Source organism: Pleurodeles waltl, chromosome 10, assembly GCF_031143425.1.
Source record: "Pleurodeles waltl isolate 20211129_DDA chromosome 10, aPleWal1.hap1.20221129, whole genome shotgun sequence".
NCBI lineage: Eukaryota > Metazoa > Chordata > Amphibia > Caudata > Salamandridae > Pleurodeles > Pleurodeles waltl.
In genome coordinates this window covers 369745251-369767834 of record NC_090449.1, presented here as the reverse complement: position 1 = coordinate 369767834, position 22584 = coordinate 369745251, and positions in this window count along the sequence as shown.

The following is a 22584-nucleotide window of genomic DNA, read 5'->3' as shown; positions in this document are numbered from 1 at the left end:
CAAAAGTTGTTATACATTTTTAAAGTTTATAATGAAAGCTAGCTCTTAAAAGATCAGAGCACTAACTGCAGGTATCTAGTTGCATCAGTCTTGGGTAAAGTAAAAAATTATGGCCAACAGAAAAGGACCATGGCTCGGTACATAAAGAAGATTGGGTTTGGTCTTGGCTCACCTTTGGACATAGAATAAATTCTGCAGATAAGTGTCTGAGAAGTTAAAGGGTAAGGCATCCGGCAGACTAGATCAGACTATTATCAATTGCCATTCCACCACAACACAACATCTACATGCAGAACACACACATTGCCAGACATCCATGACACAACATACACACACCATTAGTACTACACATACATACACACACATACAACACAACCACAACAACCAACACAATGACACACCCATCTACACAAACACACACACAAAAGCACAATTGCACACATCACAACAACAACCACCACACAACACCAATGCACATCTGAATGTTGCTGTTGGAAAATGGGTTATTGGTAGGGCAGGTAGGTACCTACACCTAGCAACAAGCCACAAACCTCCACAAAAGTACAGTTAGGTCTCAGTAAATTAATCCCAGCTCTACCCTTGGTAGCTTGGCATCGAGCGTCAAGGCTTAACTTAGGAGACAAAGTGTAAAGCATTCAAATATCACACAACAGTAATTAAATAAAACACAGGAAACAGTTTAAAAATCCAAAACCAATTTATAAAAATAGCTTATATTTTTATCTTTAAAATGACACAAAAACGATTAAAATCGGTTCAGGGGAACCGGAGATATGAATTTTTAAAGTATTATTATTTTCTAGCGCATAGAAACAAAAAGCGCCAATCGGGTCATCTGGTTGCACCAGGACCGGGACAAAGTCAAACTTTCAGGCCGACCGCGATGGAGCCCTGCTCGGATACAGATCGCGGGAAGCCTCGGTTAAAAAGTTACCTTCTGACTTAGTCTTTATTTTGAAGTTTTTCTTCACCGGGACGAACCTGCCAGTTGGATCCGACCTCCTGGAGCCCTTGTCCGGATACGCGAAGTCGGTTTCCTCGGTGGTGATTTCTATCTTCGGACTTAGTCGTTTTTTCGAGATGAAAATCCTTCGACCGGGGTAAACCTGGATCTTGATCCGACGTCCGTGGAGCCCTTCTCGGATACGATGGCTGGAAGGTCCCGGTCAACTTTTTACGTTCGGACTTAGTCTTTTTTTCGGATGTTTTTCTTGACCGGGACGAACCACGAAGTCAGGCCGGGTCGCGGTTGAGGCAAGCCGGCTAGAATTTCCGCGTCGAGTCGGTCACTTTATGGAGCTTTTTTCAAAAATTTCTCCAATCTTTTCCAAACTTCTGGGGCTTCACCCAGATGTTCTTTTAAGGTTCTTTTGGGGTCCACAGCTCACCCCAAGGGTCCAGAAGTTCTGTGATGGTCCTTGGGAAGTGCGGACTTCAACTCCCAGAGTGCACCTGGCGCAAACTCCTTTTTGGCCACTGGGCAGTGGTCAGCTGGTCACTTTTTCAGGAGTTGGTGCAGGGGACTCTGGTTAGCAATTTTTCACCTGTAGCAAACAGGGAGTCCCTCCTTGAACCAGTGGAAGCCAGGCAAAGTCCTTCTTGTGGTGAAGCCCAAGTGTGCAGCTGGTGCAGTCTTTCTGAGTGCAGGGTCCAGGTGCAGGCCAGGGGTCCAGCAGGGCAGTCCTTCTTCTCCTTGTAGTTCTTTCTTCTTGAAATTTGGTGGGGATCTGAGGCGTGGGTGCAGGTCTGCCAGTTTTATCCTTGCTCCTGGGTGAAAAGCAGGGGGGCCCTGGTCCTCCAATCAGGGACAGGGTCGTCCCCCTGTGATGACCACTTCCTGGGAAGTGTGGCAAAAATCCATCCCAGAAGGCAACAGTCTCTAAAAATCCAAAATGGATGAATCTGATTTTTAGAGGAGAGATCTGGCTGAGCCCACCCACTGGTGTGGCTAAAAATCATAAACACACCCCTCTCCTGCCCTCTCCTAATCTAATCAAGGGGGCACCTAGCTGTCTGGGGTTGCAGGATGTGGGGGTGTTGCTGGGTGCTCCAGATGTCCTTCTCTGCCTTTGAAGACCAGTTTGGCAGCCCTCCCCCTTCCTGCTTCCCCATCTGCTGAGGGGAGATTCTCTCCCCCAAGCACATTCCTTTGTGTAAAGCCAGGCCACTTCACACCTCATTAAAGTGGCCTGGCAGAAGCTGCTGCAGGCTGGCCAATCAGAGCACAGCAGCAAAAACAATGCAGAGCTGAAATTGGCAACTTTTTAGGTAAAGTCTAAACTTTTTACCTGCACTAGTTATATTAAATCCAACAACTGGAAGTTGTGGGATTTATTATAACAATCAATTTGATACCAAATTCTTGGTATGTAACATTTAAGGAGACTTTAAACTTTAAAATAAAGTCTGCCCATTCTAGCCTATGAAGGCCATTTACTTCAATGAGGGAAAAACGAATTTGGCTGTTTTTACCTCACCAGGGCTTATAAATCTATTTTTATAAAGTCCCTGCTTATAGTTACATGGCACCCAGCCCTAGGGGCACATAGGGCACACCTTAGGGGTGACTTATATGTAAAAATAAGGTAGTTTAAAACTTTGGAAGTACCTTTAATTCCAAAGTCGAATTTGCATATAACTTTAATTTAAAAGCAGCCAGCAAGGCAGGCTTGCTTTTAAAATGACACTGGGCACCTCAGCAATGCACCTAGGTGTGCACCACCTATGCTGTGGTCCCTAAACCTACATGCCCTACCATATACTAGGGACTTATAGGTAGGTTAACTTAGCCAATTATAATTAGCCTAATTTGCATATCCATTTTACACAGAGCACTGGCCCTGGGACTGGTAAGCAGTACCCAGGGCACAGCCAAGAGTCAGTAACCACCAGTACCTATCCAGAAAGAGTGGGGGTGATCAGGCAAAAAAAAGGACTTTCCTACAGTTGCTGTTAGAAATTGGGTCTTTGGTTGGCAGTCAGGTTACCCCCTGTCCAAGCAACGACCCTCACTCTAGTCAGGGTAAGTCACACACAATCAAAATTATCCTGTGCCACCCGCCTGGCAGCCTGGCACTGAGCAGTTAGGCTTAACTTAGAAGGCAATGTGTAAAGTATTTGTGCAATAAATCATAAAATAACACTATAGAACACCACAAAAATAAACCACACAGTGTTTAGAAAAATATATAATATATATCTGGTAAGATGCAGGTTAAAACGATTAAAATGCAATATATTTTGAAATATCACTGTAAAAATGAAATAAAGTGTCTTTAGTCTTTTAAGAGCAGTAAATGTCTCTTTCAAGCACAAAGTACGTGGTTTGCATTTAAAATGTCTACAGAGAACCACAAAGGAGGAGATGTGTGGAAAAAAGGAAGGCGTGCGTCGATTTCTCGTGCCGCACACGGCGAAGCGTTGTTTAGTTTTCACGCAGGGAAGGCTTTGTGTCGATTTCTGGCGCTCGGTCTTGGATCCTCTTTGGGTTACGGGGTTTTCAGATGCCCCATGGACGATGTGTGGATTTCCGGTGCTGACAGGACGAAGTCACAGGGGCTGCGTTGATCCGGTGGGCGTTGCGTGGAAATTTCTACTGCACAGCAGGAGCTGCGTCAATTCCTCTCTGGAAGTCGGGCTGCATCATTCCGGCTCGGCTGTGTGTCGATCCAGTGGGCCGTGCATTTAATTTCTGGTCGCTACACTGGCGCTGCATTGATCTTCTCATTGCGAAGTCAGGCTGTGTTGTTCCGGTTTGGCATGCGATGAATTTTTCACTGTGATGTAGGCTGTGCATCATTTCTGGCAGGCTGTGTGTCGATTTTCGCTGCACAAGGAGCCCTTCTTGTAGAGATGAAGTATTTTTGGTCCTGAGACTTCAGGGACCAGGAGGCAAGCTCTGTCCAAGCCCTTAGAGAGTATTTCTCAGCACAGCCAGAGAGCAGCAAGGCAGCAGGGCAACAGCGAGGCAGCAGTCCTTCACAGAAAGCAGTCAGGTGCATCCTTTGGGCAGCCAGGCAGTTCTTCTTGGCAGGTTGCAGGTTCTGGTTCAGGTTCTCTTCTCCAGGAAGTGTCTTGCCAGGTAGAGTGTCTACCCCAGAAGTGTCTGAGTTGGTAGGGTCAGAGACCCTGTTTAAATACCAAAATGTGCCTTTGAAGTGGGGGAGACCTCAAAGAGTAGCTTAGAAGCACACACGGTCCCCTTTCAGTTCCATCCTGTCTGCCAGGGTCCCAGTAGGGGATGTGTCAGTCCTTTATGTGAGGGCAGGCTACTGTCCTTTGACATGTAAATGTCAAGCCCTCCACCCTCCCAGCCCAGGAAGACCTATTCAAAATGCAGATGTATGCAAGTGAGGCTGAGTATCCTGAGTTTGGATTTGTCTGAGTGAATGCAGAAGGGAGCTGTCAACTGAACCTAGCCAGACATGGATTGGAAGGCATAGAAGGATTTAAGTGTAGAGAAATGCTCACTTTCTAAACGTAGCATGTAAAAAATAGTAAAATAAAGTCCAACTTCATCACTAAGCAGGATTTTGTATCACCATTCTGGCCATACTAAATATGACCTCCCTTCTCCTTTCAGATCAGCAACTACCACTCAAACAGTATATGACGGTAGCCCCAATGTTAGCCTATGAAGGGAGATTACATGGGTACACATCCTGCCTTTTGCCTACACAGCACCCTGCCCTATGGGTTACCTAGGGCATACCCTTAGGGTGACTTATATGTAGAAAAATGGGGATTTTAGGCTTCACAAGTACTTTTAAATGCCAAGTCAAATTTGGCAGTGAAACTGCACACACAGGCCTTGCAATGGCAGGCCTGAGACAAAGTTAAGAAGCTACTTAATTGGGTGGCACAATCAGTGCTGTGGGCCCACTAGTAGCATTTCATGTACAGGGCCTGGGCACATATAGTGCACTTTACTAGGGACTTAAAAGTATACTAAATAATCCAATTGGGTATGATCCAATGTTACCATGTTCATAGGGAGAGGTTATGGACTTTAGCACTGGTTAGCAGTGGTAAAGTGTGCAGAGTCTTAAAACCAGGAAAAACAGTATCCAAAAAGTGGAGAGCAGGTAAAAAGTTAGGGGGTACCACCCTAAGGCTGCCAGGTCTAACAGTTGCACACAGCAACACAACCCACAACCCAAAGCAAACAACACACATCAGACCCACATGCATGAAGCACACATATATATGCAACCACATCACCCACTCCAGCTCTCCACGGTGCAACAAGCCAATCCAATGCCACACACACATACACAACTGGACTTAGAGTATCACAGTTACAGAGTCACCTGCAAAATGCATATATAGACACGGTGGCAGGTGTGAATCCATTGTTATTTTAATGCCAGCATTCATTTGGCAATGATTACTTACCACACAGTAACAATTGTGTATGTGTGTGATATGTGTCTTGTACCAGTGTCTCCATCAAACACTTAAACAAATATGTTCCTGACATGTACATGGCAGACATATTTTAAAAACTACCTGTGCCATGTATATTTCGGCTGAGTTCCTGAGCTTATGTGCAGTGCTCACACAACATTCACAGTACATGCACTATCCCTACTTTTGAATCCAGTGATGGTGGGGGTCATGTGTTTTCTGTGGTCTAATGGCAGCACAGATGGCAGGTGATGTCCAGTTGGTCCAATCCATAACAGAAGTGGAAACATGGAAAAAGATAGGTTTTGTGCCCCTTCCCCCTCCAATCTGCCAACTCAGGTGTGGAGGTCGGACTGCCACTGTTCGGTTTGGCGGTAAGGCACATCCAATTCTGCTCGGCAGTAAAGGAGGCTAAAGTCCTGCTGTCAGCCCCATTCTCAAAGCTAACATTGTAGCGGCTGGAGATTCTTGGTGGAGTCAGTGGGACTTAGCAGTGTTTTACCTACAGTCCTGCTAGCATCAAAATAGGGCGGTGGACTACCAAGGTGACGGATGGGTTTTCTGACAGAAAACCAATGGTGAGACCATTGCAGCCAAGTTTTATATCAGTCGCTTAGTCTCTTTTTTGGAAGTCGAAGATCTCCAGCTGGAAAAAACTACAGACGAGGGCTCCACAAGGCCAGATAGCTCTTTTGCAAGAGGCCGCTGAACAGGATTTGGTTCTGTGGAGATGAACAAAGCAGGAACAGTCACCAAGTCAGACGGACTGGCAATGCACCCTAGGCAGATAGACGAGCAGGTTGATCTCAATTTCTTCTCACTTATCAAAGCACTTTTTAGAGTGGAGGTTGGCTATCTGGGCACCTTTAGCACCACAACCAAGGGTCCTGGACAGCAACTGCACCACTTAGAGTAACAGGATGCATTCAGACAGGGGCCAGGTGTGGTTTCAAGATGGTTGGAGTCTTTTATGTCTCTAAGGCTCTGATCAGGAGGCCTGCAAACTAGTGCCTTGCAGAAGTCCTGGGTTCAAAGAGAAGAACAGGGCTCAAAAAGGAAGGTAGACCTGTAGAGCTCAGAGCAGGCTTCAGGTAGCAGAGCAATCATTATTGCAACAAAGAAGTGATTCTGATGCATACAGCAGGCTACAGCAGTAGGCAGTCATCTGAGAGTCCATCTATAGGCCAAGGATAGGTCTGAGAGTGCCCTTTTTATCCCTTTCACCTTCTTTGAAGTAGAAGAAGTTTATAGAAGCTCCCCTTTTTCAAGATGCTTGGAATTTCCTGACTCCCTGTCCTGACTCCAGACTTGTACCAGACATAAAAGGCTAGTGTGAAGTTTTTTTGTGTGAGAGGAGGACTCAGCCTATTGATGTGTAAGTGGGACTGTGCCCAGCCCCCCATAATACCCTGGATGGTCCATCTAGGCACCTAATCCCTCTATTGTATGGCTGTCTGGGAGAAAAATACAAAGGCCAACTGCCACTCACACCTAGTAATGTGGCCCAGGAACAGGCTACAGGCATCAAATGGTTGGGACAAGAAAATTCCAACTTTCAAAAAGTGGGATTTTCAGAATTGTACCTTAATTGTACCATAAAATCCAACTTTGCCATTAAAGACGATTTAATTTACAACTCTGCAGATACCAAACATGACTCTCCTACATGTTCCCAACCAAACCTTAGCATGTATTGAATATATAATAAGGTAACCCATTGTTATCCAAGAGAAGGTAGTCCTCACAGTGGTCAAAATTTGTTTTTCCTATTTAGGACATGCATAAGTTAAAAAATAATCTTTTGTTTTCAATGCATTCTGCTCTATGGGATAACTATAGTATATGACGTATGTGTAATAAAAAGAGAGTTTTTGGCTTGGCAAGGCGGTTATATTGTCAAGTTTATTTGGAAGTGTAAATCTGCATGTAAGCTGCAGTGGAAGTCCTGGGACATGTTTATAGGGGCTACATAACTTAAGTGAGTGCTACAATAAGTGCTGCAGTGCCACTAGTAGCATTTAATTTACAGGCCCTGGGTGTATGGTATAACACTTTACAAGAGACTAATAAGCAAATTAATTATGCCAATTTCACCATATTTTAGGGAGTGAGCACACACACTTTAGCACTGGTTAGCAGAGATAAAGATCACAGAATCCTAAGGCCAGCCAAAAGCAGTCCAAAAAAATAGTAGGGCGAGAGCAAAAAGTTTGTAGTGAACCTTCAGAAACAGCCAAGCCCAACAGTGACATTTTGCTTTCATAGATATTCATAACTTGAGGCATTGTTCGATATAAATGAGCATTTCTCTATGTGAATAAGAAGAGTGGGTGGTTGCAAAAATTGCAAAAGTACTCCATGCCATACTTATCAAATTTAATTTTTAACTGCCTTTGTGTAGTCTAAAATTGTGTCTCCTGGGGATGATTTGTAAGAGAGCCAGAAAACAAAATTTAACATGCAGGCAATCCTCCAAAAAGGGGATGCAGACAAAGAAATGGCTTCTACGGAAGAGCACTCTCTGTCCTCCCAAACACACGTGTCTTAGAAACTTTCTTAGAGATGAAAGTGCACCTGCAAAGCAGGTCGGTCTGGCTTTAATCACTTAGCTGCTGAGGTTTTCTGCCTGCCATTTTTTGTTTTCGGAGATTTGGACTAGTCCTATTTTAGAGCTCCATAACTTTGTTTTCTACATAACATATCAACATCAAATTAGCATCCTTTTTCCAACATCCTGGTGGTTTTAATGTTACTCAGAGTTGGTGGATTGCCCTGGTGGGGACGAAGAAAATGGACACACAATAGCTATATAAAGAGTTTTTGGGGTAAGATGGGAAAAAAAAGTAGTCTGCAAAAAAGTGTGTGTTTTTCTCTAAAAATGATGTCAACAAAAGGTTTGATGTGCTAAAGTCACCATAGTTCAAGCTTTCAGGAACATACAGAGCTTATTACTATTATTATTATTGTTTTACCAAAGCTGTTGCACTTTTCAAAGAGACAGCCCATTTTCCCTGTCTTTTGTGCTTTCAACCTGTTAGAGACTGTCACCTTGTTGCAGTACCCTTCAGCTTTCTGCCTGTTTTCTGAATGCAACTTGGACTGTAGTGCACTGCGATCCTGCTAACCAGGTTCCCTGTGCCAGTGTTCTTTCCATAAAACATTGTAAAGATAATTGGATACATCTTTAGATACCACTATAAGTCCTACTTGGGTACCTAGGGCATGGGGTACTATGGGTAAGCCCCTGAGGGATGCAGCACTGATTGTGCCACCCTCAAAGGCCATGCATCAGATGTCCTGGTACAAACGTAAAATACAAACTCAACATGGCACACTCCATGTGTGCCCTGTCCACCCTACACTGCATATGTTATGGGTAAGTCACCCCTCTAGCAGGCCTTCCAGCCCTAAGGCAGGGTGCACCATACTATATGTGAGGGCATAATTGCATGAGCAATATGCCCCCACTGTGTCCTTGCCAAACCTGGGACATAGTGAGTGAACAGAGCAGTCATATTAATATATGTTCTGGACACTGGTCAATACAAGTTTCTCAGCTACAAAATGGCTACTCCGAACCCTGGATTTTTTGGTATCAAACAACTCAGAATGATAAATCCAAACTGGTACCACTACAGAATTTATTATAAAATGTACCCAGGGGTCAGCTTACATAGCTCTGCTGGCATAGTTGCGACTGGTTCCAGCAAGCCTGCCATAAACAGACAGCCAATATACAAACCTGGGTGGAGGAGCTAACACCCTCTCCCTCAGGAATGTGCACTGCCCTGGCAGTGAGCTTCAAAGAGCTACTGCCCTTGAAACTCAATCCCCAGGTCTGCGGCTAGCAGCAGATGGCCTCACCCTTTGCAAACCTCCACTTTTGGAGGGAGCAAAGGCGGGAAACCACACAAAGTGTAGGAGAAGTGGCCTCAGTGAGAATGCACCACCCCTAAGGGCTTGCAGGTGAAGTGGACCCTTCATTTCATCTTCCTCCATGTTGGATGGCAGGAAAATAGCCAGTAAGGTTTGGGGAAGTGACCCTTCCACAGGAAGTGGTCACTGTAGTGGATGTAGCCACCCAATGGTAAGTGTCCCATTGGATACTACCAGGGTTCCTCTAAAACACCCACTAAATTCATTAGTTAGTGGGCTCCCCTAGACCAAGAAATCAGATTTGAAAGGACAAAGAAGACTAGCAACAAAGAAGATCCAAAGCGAGAGAAATGTGGACCTGCTGAACAAGAGAAGGCACCAAACCCTGCCTGCTGCACCCAGGACCCAAACAAATGCTACAGAGGAGGAGCTAGTCACTGAACCGACCCCAAAAAACCACCTAGGAGACCTCCAGGTTTCAAGGATCACCTCAGATTTCCCTTCTGAGAGGAGGGACTACTAAAAAAACAGGCAAAAACTAACAAGACAGTGAGGGTCACTTTACTAACTGGCTGATATCTCTGCAACCAGAAGTTACAGCTGGACTCAACAAGACACAAATAACGACCCGGATGTGACTTACAAGTGTGCAAGCTTGGGGGTACTGTGCTCTCCAGTGGCCGAGTTACACCAATATCCTGGGTACTGGTCAGCTGACATCGGACAACCAGAAAACCAGCTCTCTCTGAGCTGAAAAAGGATCAGGAAGAAGCCCCAGTCAAGGGACACTGGAAGCAGCCCTCAAAGAGACTCACCTCTAACTCCAAAGGACTCCATTGCACATAGCTCCTGGATCTCAAACTCATCCTGCACCTGGCCACCCTGAGCCTTGGATCATGGTAGCTGCTGTGTGCCCCAGGTCCCCAACCACTTGCAACCTCAACAGCCCAAGGGACCCCAAGGTACCATCTTTAAATCTGCAAACTAGCTCCTTTTCCAAGTTTCCCCTCCAGATGGCCCTGTGCCTGTGCCAAAAGACTCTCCAACTCTGCTCCCGCTGGAACCAGGAGCCGCCTGAGGCTCGCCAGCTGGCACAAGGTGCCCACTGACTGCTGCGACCATCCTGCAAAAGAAGAGACTGGTGACTCAACTGTACCATTTTTAATGCATTTTTTAAGGTGACTGTGCATTGATTCCAGTGGTGCTAGACTAACTTTCTCCAAACTTTGAAAAGTCATAACTCAAAAAGTACTTCATGTATCTTAAAGATCTTGATCTTAACATGTATATAAATGAATGCTTTTATTTATATAAATTCTGGTCTTGAGTTATTCGGCATCAATCAGCCAGCTGTCACCATGTGCCAGGAAGAGGGCTTACCCAAGCTCAATACACAAAGGAAGGAGCCCAGACCTCTGGAACCAAACCAGGAGAGCGGCTCCTTTAACTTTTGCTGGGGAAGGCCCTGGCAGTGATGTCAGCAAAGGGTGGAGCTGAGATACCCAGAGGAGATGTGGCAAGTGACTCCTAAGTGACGTTATTTTGAAATATCCCAGAAGGCTCTGCAGGGAGGTTGGGACAAGGGCGGAGAGGTGATATGGCATGTCAGGATAGGGCAGAGGTATATCCTTGCTGGACACACCTGCCTTCACATGAAAGGTCCATCACTGAGACGAGAGCTCATTCTTGGGTGTGCTTTTATGCTGGACACGGGAACTGGAGGCAGCCACCATGAACGATTAGAAGGAAGAACCCCCTGACTGCCATCTTGCCTAAGGACTCTGACTTTTATCGACTCAGGACCAATAGAGCACTCTCCAGGAACAGGGAAACTGCCCCCCTTCCAACTCCTAAGGATCACTTGGGGGAACAACTGGGCATCTGCCAAGAAAGGCGAGAAGCCTAGAGTAAAAGTAAAGAAAAAGGCTGGCACAGGAAGCCAGGGACACCAGCTCCGTACAAAGTACATCACGTTTGAGACCAAGAAGCCTAAATAAAGTGCTCCTGGTGAATAGAGCTCACCTCCAGATGCCAAAAAAGCAAGTAAAATGGCCCAAGAGCCCTTGAGATATTTGCACACAAAGGATTCGTACCTGTGAACCCTTCAAGGAAAGTCAGGTAATCTTTTAAGACCATTTTACAATCTATGTCGGATTTTCAATTGGAACCCTTGCCACCGGTTAAGCTGATGCTGCTGGATCTGAGTCTATTATCAATAGTAATTGATCTCCTTAGCTCTTCTCTAATGGAGAGCTTGATACCACAAAAATGGCAGCATGTGATGGCTCTTCCATTGTTGAAAAAAGCAATTTGTATCCATCTAATTTATCAAATTTTCATCCCATTTCCCTGCTGTCTGTGTTCTCCAAAAGTTTGGAGAAACATGTTAATGTTCAGCTCATGGTATTTGTGGTGACTCAAAACTTTCTTCTTCCATCACAGTCAGGTTTTTTGGGCAGGACACAGTATGGAAACCGCCTTCCTGGGCGTTATGGAACATCTGAGATAGCTTTGGGATGAGGGTGATACTGCTGTTCTCATTTTGTTAGATCTTAGTGGAGCCTTTGATACTGTGACCCACTCCATCCTGGTGGAAAGACTGGTATTTTGGGGTCTTGAAGGCTCATCTCTTAAGTGGCTTACCTCTTTCTTAAAAGATTGTTTTAAATTTTTCTTTTAAGCGCCAGGTCTGAGCCACAAGCTTTAACCTCAGGAGTCCTTCAAGGCTCACTTTTGAGCCCACTGCTGTTTAATATCTATATCTCCCTTCGGCAGATATAGTGGAGAGTTGTGGCATGACTCTGTTTTCATATGCTGATAACACATAGATCATCTTTAGTCTGTCATAGACACAGAACAATGAACCATTTGATCTCAACTAGTTCCTGAGCAGAATATGCTGTTGGGTCAATAAAAACTTGCGTAAGCTCAAAAGAGAAAAAACAGAGGTCATTGATCTAGGGAGGGCGCTTACGTCTTTGGTTGCCAACACTGTTCAGGAGTGCTTGGGGCCCGACCAACTCCATCTTGTACAGTGAAAAGTCTGGGATTTCTCTTGAATGAGCGTCTGTCCATAAAGCCTCAGGTGTCAAAGGTGACTGCCACTTTTTTTCAGTACTCGAATGGTTAAAAAAAGATCTTTTGGTTGATTTCCTCCTCAGCCCGAGGACGGTGATCCATGTCCTAATTCTTTTGCGAATGGACTATAGCAATGTGCTGTGTCTCGGCTCAGATATTACAATGGTCCATCAACTACAGATAATTGAGAATGCAGCTGCTAGACTTATATACCCGCTTCCAAAGTTTGCCTCAGTGTTGCATCTCCTCCGTGAATTACATTTGTTCAAGATTTCTAACTGTAATAAATTGAAAGCATTATACTACATGTTGAAGGCGAGAGCCGGACTAGGACCGAGCTATATTCAGGAGCTAATGAAGTCCTATCAACCCATTCAATCAATGAGATCAAAGGACCATGCTTTGGTTACTGTACAGAGGATGCTTCTGGCACACATAAAATGATGTTCCTTTGCCTATCTGGGACCCAAATTGTGGAATTCTCTTCCTGAGTAACTGATAAATTGCACGTCACTACTGGCTTTTCCTAAAGGACTAAAGACATGGCTTTTCTAATTCTCTGCACTGGTCACAGTCACACTACCTTCATTTGCCCTGCACTGGGAAACCTCTTAGGATAGCTGTGCATATTTTTTCTTAGCAATAACACTAGTAATAATAATATTAATAATAAATAGTGAGGAAGCGCCATTGTGCTGCTGTGTGAGTATGGGAAGGGGCCCAGGCCTAAATTCTGGGCCATGAGGGGAAGATTCTGATGAGGAGGTGCCATCACGCTCCCCCGCCAAAGCAAGAAGAAGCCCAGGACCCCACCCCTTAGATGATGAATATGAAAGTGGAAGTGCCACTGCCCCCCTCCAAATGTGGCAGGCCCGTCCCCTATCCCCGTGTTCATGTCCAGCGGATCGGGCAGCTGCCACACAGCCGCAAGCCCTGCCCGCTGAATCAGGCAGGCAAGAAAGGACTGCCAGGCACACTGAGGAGAAAAAGCGCAGCAGGAGACTGCCAATGAATGGGAAAAAAAAGAAACAAAGAGGAAAGAAGACATGTCTCTCCCTTACAGAGCTGGGGAGCCTCAATTTAGGAATGCACTAAGCTCCAGAGGAGGGGCCTATAATGCGCTGCGGGCATATGGTTTCATGAGAAAAACAGCTTTTTTTTTAGCTTGTGATGGCCTAAGGAGGACGGGTCACCACAGAACCACTACTAAAAAGTTTGGGGTGGGGGATCTGCAGGACCACTGCAGTCCCACATCAAAAGGATTGCCAGGATCCCCACCCTAAGTTAGGTGGCACTCTAAAAAGATAACCCCTCAACGGTTTCTAGATACTTTCAAGCACTCCTTTGACTGGAGCAGGTGCTCTACACCTAGGAGTGCTATGCCTTCTAGTGGTAAAGTCTATGGCTGCAGTATTTGTGGCCAGAAGGTGATCAACATCATTTTGTATGTTATACAAACACACTCTAGGAGTAAAAGGTTGCAATTATACCTGTTGTGATTCTAAATGTGATGCCCTTTAGGGTCGATGTTTAAATTGTAGTATTTTATGCCAAACGTTGTTGAGAGTGTATGCTGCAAACACCCTTTAGAGTCAAGGGTTATAATTGCACATGTTGTGATTATAAATATGAGACCTTCTAGGGGCTATATTTAAAGTGTGTATTTCATGCAAACAGGGCACACTGCACAACAACCTCTAGGGATGAAAATCTATAATTGCACAGTGTTGTAATTATAAATGTAGTGCCCGTTAAGGGCTATATTTTGAATTGCGTTATTCACTCTAAAAGTTATGCTGAGTACATATATCACCCAGACATCAATAGACATTTGCTCTTGTTAATAGTTCAATGTAGGAATGACGCTGACAACCACTCTTGTTCAAAATCATACATGTTTTCTTGGCAATATCAAGTGCATTTATTCAAAGTTATATTAAATTATTGCATGTGAACACATGTGACTGTTTTTGACATATGATTTGTTGATCTAAATCTCCCTTTGGAAGAGGTAAGAGTGATTACCCAATCCCATCAAAAAGTAATTCCATCCGCTTATGTGTATTTGTAAATTGCTGCATAGTATTGAGTAGTGTGTGTGTAATAAATGTACTTTTTCCTTTTTCAAAAGAAAAAAGTACTGACTGGAAACTTATTTATTGAGTGTTATTATTGCATATCTGGGAATGGTGATTACAAGCCCACACTACGTCCCTTGAGTAGGCCCTAGACTGTTCCACTTCGCTACCCTGATAAAGTCATGCACCACAATAAGGTGGTTGGTTCCCAGAGGAGGACAAATGTGGGCCCATTACTTGTGCAATCCACACAAGTAATGACCCATTTTCTTACACAGCAGAATTGTCATTTAAATGCACCATATTGCAAAAAATCAAAAAACCTGTCTCTGCTCATGACCAGTGAGAAACTGGGTGTAACCCATACCACATGGGTAGACCCGTGGAACTGTACAGTTGGTTTGTGATTTTTCAGTGTTAGACTGAGAAATGTTTTCAGTAATGTGTCATTGGCAGGCATGAGGGGCAAAAACACACAGGATGAGCAGAGAGCTTCCTTACCTGCTCATCCTTGTGCTGTGGGATCAGTGACATCAGTGCGCCATGCTGATGTCACTGATGGGCAGGGAGAAGGGCTGAAATTGAAATTATTCTGTATCAGCCCTCACAGAAGCCTTCATGAAGGAAAGCCTCTGGATGGAGCACCACATCTTCCCCCATGACTCTTCAGGAGGGCAACCTATTGGCTTCCTCCACACTGCAGAGGTAATAGAGAGGATGTCAATGGGTCATCCCATGCACTAAAAGGGTTGATGTGTTAAACAAGCAAAGACACCTACGCTTAATCCTTAGAGTCACTAAATTAACCTGAGCTCAATTGACTGGTACTGGCACAGAGCAGACATGCTTAAGTTAGACAACATGAAAGCATTTATGCAGACCCAAAACAGTAACAAAGTCAAAACACCAAACAATAAAAATCCATCCAAATTAGAAAAATAGAGTAACATTCATTAAATAAGGAGCAAAAATACAAGGAGAACTGGAAATATGAATGTTTAATGTTTTAAGTAGAAAACACTGCAAAGAGTGAATGACACTTTATGGTTGCAGTAGAGGGTGACCTAGGTGTAAATTCAGGCTGACTGTGACATGTTTGGATCAGATACACCGACCAGGTTTATCACAGTAAAGATTCTACTTTCTGGCTTAGATTTTTAGGTTGTAACTTTTCAGGGTTACTGGTCCAGGTCCTTTGGGTCACTTCTAAGGCTTCCATGTCCTCAGAGGCTGCACTTTGTGGCCAAGACTCACTGCAGCAGAGGCCATCAGCAAAGTTCAGTCCCTGTCCAGTTCCTCCTGGTCAACTGGGTACTTCAGTTAAAATGCCTCTTGCAGCTTGTTGTGTCCTTGCCAAATAAGAGGTCAGTCAAATGACCCTTAGAGTCCAATTCTTGTTCTTGGTTCCAAGGGGGAGGCAAGTTCAATCATTCAAGACTCCTCTCAGTTCACAAACAGCAGGTCGAGTTCTCTTTTTTTATTCCACAGGTCTATAAAATGTTCTGTCTAGGTGCCTGGGGGTGCACCATGTATGCCTGGCACCAGCTGAGTAGGGATGGCTCCTGGAGACTTCCTACATATTGGGGTAAGAGTTCCCGGGGGCAACCATACCGATGTTTTCAGTAGTTCCCCTTGTCTTACAGTAAACAGGTAAAAAATGCCATGTGTCCGGGTATTTTCATGATGGGAAAAGTCTTTGGCCACACTAATGCTGTCCTCTGAGGGTTGTGGGCATCTAGGGCAGTGCACTATGGTAACCACTAGTTTCCTCCCACATCTAACATTAAAATTCAGTTTGAAGTAGGCATAATGCACACAACAAATCCAGAGACAAACATCTGGGAGGTCAGAAGCAAGTTCCTTCAAGAACTAGACAGTAGGTATTTAAAAATTGCCATTGCATCCTGTTCTCTCCCTTTTCAAGTGTGTCAAAGGGTTACATGTAGCTCAACCGACATGCCAAGCAGAATCTGACACTGTGGTGTCAACAGAATGGCCAAAGCCCTTACCCTGCTTATTCTATTGAGCTCAGAGGAGTCAACCAATTCAGGTCAGCCTACTGTGTGCTGATGGGGGGAATTTTATAGGTCTTTCAAACCTCTTCACAGACAGAGCATAGGCTGGGCATTTCTGAAGAAATAATGCAAATTAGCCTCCAGAAACTTCAGACAAGGAAATGGCTACTTTTTAAATGTTACTTTTCCTTAATATTTATCAGAAATATAGCTTTACAATTGAATAGGATTTTAATACTTATTAAAAAGAGTAGTTTAAAAAAAATTTGTTTAGGTGTTTTGTTCATTTACGATATACAGGTAAAATGCTTTGAACAATTGCAACATATTGGGAATAGCAATCTATGTGTAGAAATTGTTGTTATCTTTGAAGAGTAAAATAATTATTACTGATTTATTTGTAAGCATATATAAGGTCCTAAACAACGTGCCAAGTAGTGCCACTTTGGAAAAATGCTAGACATATATATATTCATGGTTTGGAAATAGGTTATGCAATATGTTTTTAACAGTACTGAGATGCATTTTCATGTTAAACAAATGTACATATAATCCAACAAACTAAGAAAAACAGATAAAACAAACTTCTTTTGTTGAGGAGAGCACTATAAGCATAGTGTACATTTGTGATATAGGTCAGACTCATATGTGAAAAAGGTACAAAGAACTAAGGGGCAGATTTAAGAAAGGTGGTGCTGCACCAAGTGCAGCACCACTTTCCTTGCACCCCATAGTATCCCCTACCACCTCCATGTATGCACGTATTTAAAATACGGTGCACCATGGCTCAGGGTAGGAGGCTATAGCATCAGAATTTTCAATGCTTTTGATGTACACTGCTACTGTTCAGGGTTAGTGGCAACATTTTGGCACTAACCCTGAACAGTTAATAGGGGCCCAATATAAATAAAGATGTGCCCCCTTTTAATGCCTGAAGGACTTCGAATGTCACCAGCTCACGGCCTATCCACACATCTCCCAGGTGTTCAATTCTTAGCAGAGACCATTTGTGAAACCTGCCCAGGGTCCTAAGGCCACCCAATAAATCACTACACCACAGAGGCGTTTGTGCTGTCAACGTGGATCCATACCCCGATACCGGGTGGCGACACACCACCCTCTTACCACTGTTGTGGTGTGCATCAGCAGCAGTCTCTGGCTCGCACGATCATACAGAGCAGACTCTGGTCCACCAGGAATGCCGGGTCTTCCTGGTCAGCAAAGGCCCAGTCATTGACAGTGATCAACGGTGTAATCCAGTAGTGATGCTGGGGTCCAGGATGGCCAACCTACCATTATATACCCCCAGTGTCAACTTCTGCAATGCTACGCAGGAACAGCCATCGTCCCACAGCAACAGTACAATCTCTTGGTCCAGTTGTTGAAACACCTCTGCCGGTATTCTATAGGGAGTATTCTGAAAGACATATAAAAGTTATGGCAATGTCATCATTTTGAATAAGGCGGCTCTGCCGATCAGGGAGAGTGGTAGCGTCTTCCAATGAGCCACGCATCTATGGAATCTATCCAGTTGTGGCTGGAGATTTTTTGGGAGGGAGCCCTCCTGACTCCTGGTAACATATATCCCTAAATATTTAAAACCATCCTGGCATATCGGTGCCCTGCAGTCTGGGGGCAGGATAGGAGGAGCCCCGGCCAGGGGGAAGGCAAGCAATTTTTCCTGATTAATCTGACAGCCAGAGTGTTCCCCAAATATTCTGAGAACCTGCATTATACTGTCTACGGACCATCGGGGGTTGGTAACGTATAGCAAAATATCATCTGCGTACGGAGAGATACGCTACTCCCATGCTGTTCCTGAGTCTATACCCCATATCAAGGTGTCTGGCTGGATCCATGCTGCTAAGGACACAATCGCCAGCGTGAACAGGGTAGATGAGAGCGAGCACCACTGTCAGGTGTCTCTATGTAGGGCAAAGGGCTGGGAGAGCATGGTATTGACTTGCATCCGGGCCACTGGGTCCCAATATAACTGTCTGATCCAGTCTAATAACCGTGGCCCCACACCAAACATCTTGAGAGTCGTGAAAATGTAAGGCCATTCCATGCTATCGAAAGCCATCCTAGGGTCCAGTGACAGGAGTGCTGTCTGCTCACAAGTCTGGTTTTGTGTCATAAGTAGGACCCCATATAGTCTCAGTAGATTCAGGCATGTGCATCGGGAAGGCATAAAGCCGGAGTGATCCGGATGGAACAACTTTACAATAAATGCACGTAATCTAGTGGCTAGGACCTTTGCCAGGAACTTAACCTCCGTCTTGAGAAGGAAGATGGGCCTATGAGTAGAACAATGGTCGCTGTTCTCTGATCCGTTGGCAGATGCCCGCCCCGCTCCCTTCCCAGAACATAGCCAACATGTGCTTGGCGACCTTGCTCCCCATGCACTTAAACAGCTCAGCCAGGAGTCCATTTGGTCCCACCGCCATACCCTCCTGCAACGCATGAAATACCAAGACAACTTCCTCCTAGTTAACTCAGCATCTAATACTCTCCTTTCTTGTTCTGAAAGCTCAGGCAGCGGTATGTCTCACAGAAGATCTCTACAATCCTCCCTGGTCATTTGTGTTGCCAAGGCATAAACTCCCTCATAGTATGTTGCGAAGGCTTCCGCTATAGCCTCATTTGACATATGAGTGATGCCCTCTTTGGACTGAATCTCCCTGACCCATGTTCGTTCACAGTTCCTCCTATCTAAGTTAAACCAGTAACTTTTTGGCTTTGTCGCCCACCTCATATAGTCAGTGCTGGGATGCTAACGTGTAAGCCTACGCATGCTGTTTGGCTAGTGTACGTAGATCCTGCCATTTTAGGTGCAGTTGGTGGTGTAGGCCACCATCCGCTTCCCCTTCTGAGCGGTAGCGGGCCTCAAGGACCTCAATTTCTCTCTCCAATTCCCCACACTGTAAGTTGCTCTCCTTTCTCTTGCCCCCCCATCAAATCCTGTGCGTGTCCCCTGATTACAGTTTTGAATGCCTCCCACAAGACACACGCTGAGTCCACAGACCCCATATTGTCCTTGGAGTATTGCCTATCTCTCTCCCTAATTTTTATCACTGAAGGACTTATCCGTCAAGTGCTAGGGGTCCAGTCTAGGTGGCAGGCAGTGGGACTGCATTGGTCCCAGCAGCGAGACTCCCACTAGGGAGTGATCCGAAATGCCCCTCAGGTAGAGCGTGGCCTCCCTAAACCTCCCAATGTGTGCCTGTGTGGTGAGTAGGTAGTTCAGCCTTGAAGAGCTACCGCAGGGCACAAAGAAGTATGTAAATTGATGCTTCTCCGCATTGTGCTCCCTCCAAAAGTCTGCCAGGCCAAATGAGTCCAAAAAGGACTGCATCAGCACTGAAGTGTCCGGTGCCCTGACATGCGGGACTCTGTCCAATCCTGGGTTAACCACAAGATTCATATTGCCTCCCATGATTAGTAATCCCTTGGGGAGGCCCACCAACATTGCCCCTAAATCCGCCAGGGTGGAACCCAGCAGTCGCAGTGGGGCATAAACTGAACATAAGTTGAGCGTATGCCGCTCCCAGTCCCCTGAGACCACCATATACCACCCAGTGTGTCCCACCCGGTATGAGTCAGTATAAATGGTATAGATTTCTTTTGGACGATGATTACTCCCCTAGAGCCTACTGTGTAGCCCGCATGCACAATTAGCTGATAGCCAAATCTGTCTAGGGCCCTTTAAGATGCGCTTCCTGTAGCAGGATGAGGCCTGGGCCATGTCTGCGCAGGTATTGAAGGACTATGGTGCATTTAATACGATTACCAAGCCCATTCATATTCCATGTCAAGACTTTAAGGGTGTGTGCCAATGTACCTGCCATTGGGAAACGTTTCTACCTCTAGATGGGTTGCAGCACCGGGTCCCCCGCCACATTCTCCTTAAATGTCTCTCTATCACAGGTGGTGTCCCGGGTCATCGTACCTTTGTGCAATAACATATAAACACCATATAACATTGAATTGTTGATTAACATTCCCCCTCTAGAAACTCCCCCCACCCTGCGACCCCGCAAAGCAGGTTTTAAACTGCCCACCCACCAACCAATGGAGAGCCTGTCACCCTTAGGAAATCAAATTGTTATGTGGGTGTGCTTGCGCCACCGTGTCTGACCATCACAGCCAAGTAGTAGCAATTAGATTCAATCCTCCAATCAACATATCCTTTTTTAATACCGCCTGCCTGTCGTGATCAGGCCATGGCAAGTGGCCATTTGCCATTCCGAGTGCCCTGGAAGCCACCATCAGATTTCAGCTGGTAGCTCCAGTTGTCGTCACAGCACAGGGATTATGGAGGCAAATCTTCCAGACTAACTTCAGTTGAAGTCAAATTGTCCCCTCTCAGCATCCAAGTTTAGCAGACCCACTATGGGCCATTCTGGGCCAGTCACTTATATAGTCGGCAATCTCATCACTGCAGTTCTGGTTTCTTGTCTCTGCGGCGAGGTGTCCACCTTCCCTCTCCCTCAATGTCATCTTCTGTCGCACCTTGAAGCTGGGGCTGCCCGCGGCCTGAGACCCCTCCAGCTACTCCCAGACCTCCTCCGGTGCATCAAAGTGCCATGTTTTACCCTCCGCTGCCACCTGCAGGTGTACCGGGTAGAGCATCATGTATTTAAATTCACTATCTCGTAGCGCTTTTTTGACCTCTTGGAAGTGTCACGGTTGTCGCTGGACCCTAAGCGTAAAGTCCAGGAAAAAGCCGACGGCTGCACCCTCATATTGGAGATCCCTGCGAGATCTAGCAGCCTGCAGGATAGCGTCTCTATTTTGATAACTGAAGATTCTCACAATGATTGTCCTCGGAGGGGCTCCTGGTCCTGGGTGGGAGGGGGGGACCGGTGCCCTGTGTGCCCATTCAACAGTGAAGAGTGTAGATAGTCCCTTAGGGAAAAGATGGTCTATGATTAAGGACTCCAGTAAGAGCTCAACACTCGGACCCTCGGACCCCTCCAATACCTCCACCACTCTGATATTGTTTCTTTGTGCCCCCTTCTTGATCCATCAATCTCCATAATTCTCTCGTGTTCCGTGGTGAGAAATTGTACCTGGTCCTCGAGTATCTTGGATGTATACTGTAGGTGGGCAATATCCGTCTCCACAGTTGTGACTTTTTCCGCTACTTTCTTGAGGGCTGCCTGCAGAAGAGTCACGTCCATGGTTACTGCATCAAGTTTAGGCTCCATAGTCCCCTTCAGGTCTTGAATGGCCGCCATAATGGCGCCAAGCGAGGGTTCACTCGGGAGGGCCCCTTCCGCCTCCTGTCCTCCCCAGCATCTTCCAGTGTCATGGGTACCCCTGCCTGCCTTGGGACAGCATACTTGTCCATTTTGTTATTCTGCTCCGGTAGCTGTCCTTTGTTTCTGACCATATTTGGGGGACCCTGGCATCTTGGCCCCTTAAAGGCCTATGTGGGAGTTTCCGGCTGGGGTTCACACTTTACTCTCCGCTCTCACTGTCAGTATCCGATGTTGTTTCTCCACTTTGGAGAGGGCACTCCCCTCCGGTCCGGTGGCATCCTACCAGCCCTCCTCTGCTGCTTGCGCCAGCAGGGTCACCTGGCCCTTCTGTTGCCAGCTGCACTGCCCAGACTCTGGGTACAGGGCCCAGCCTCTCCCTCCAAGTCAGGATTCCACCACCTCCTTCCCAGTGGTTACGTTGTTACCAGGCCCACCACCACCATCCTCGGGACCCCCCTAGGGTGGGACAGCTCCCTGGCTCCCCCAAGAGGTCCAGTTAGTTCTCCCGGGAGCAGGCAGCCGACACAGGCACGTCACTCATTCTCGTGCCTTCACCTGTCCACCGCCATCATCCAGCACACTTCTGGGCCCTCCTCACCTCACTCTCACTTCATGGCAGCTGTTGATGTTGGTTGTGTGGAGGAGGGGGACCGTAAGCCTCCTTCATCTTCTGCACCCGTTGCGGGCCGCAGGAAATCCCAGCACAGACTGGTCCCTGGATCTGGCGCTCTGCCCCCCGCCGTCCTCTCCTCCCACCATGGGCCGATTGCCCAGTCTCAGCCGCTGCCCACCGCCCACCCGCAGTTTAGGCTACATCTGGCAGACGCTGGCAACAGTCTACTGGGC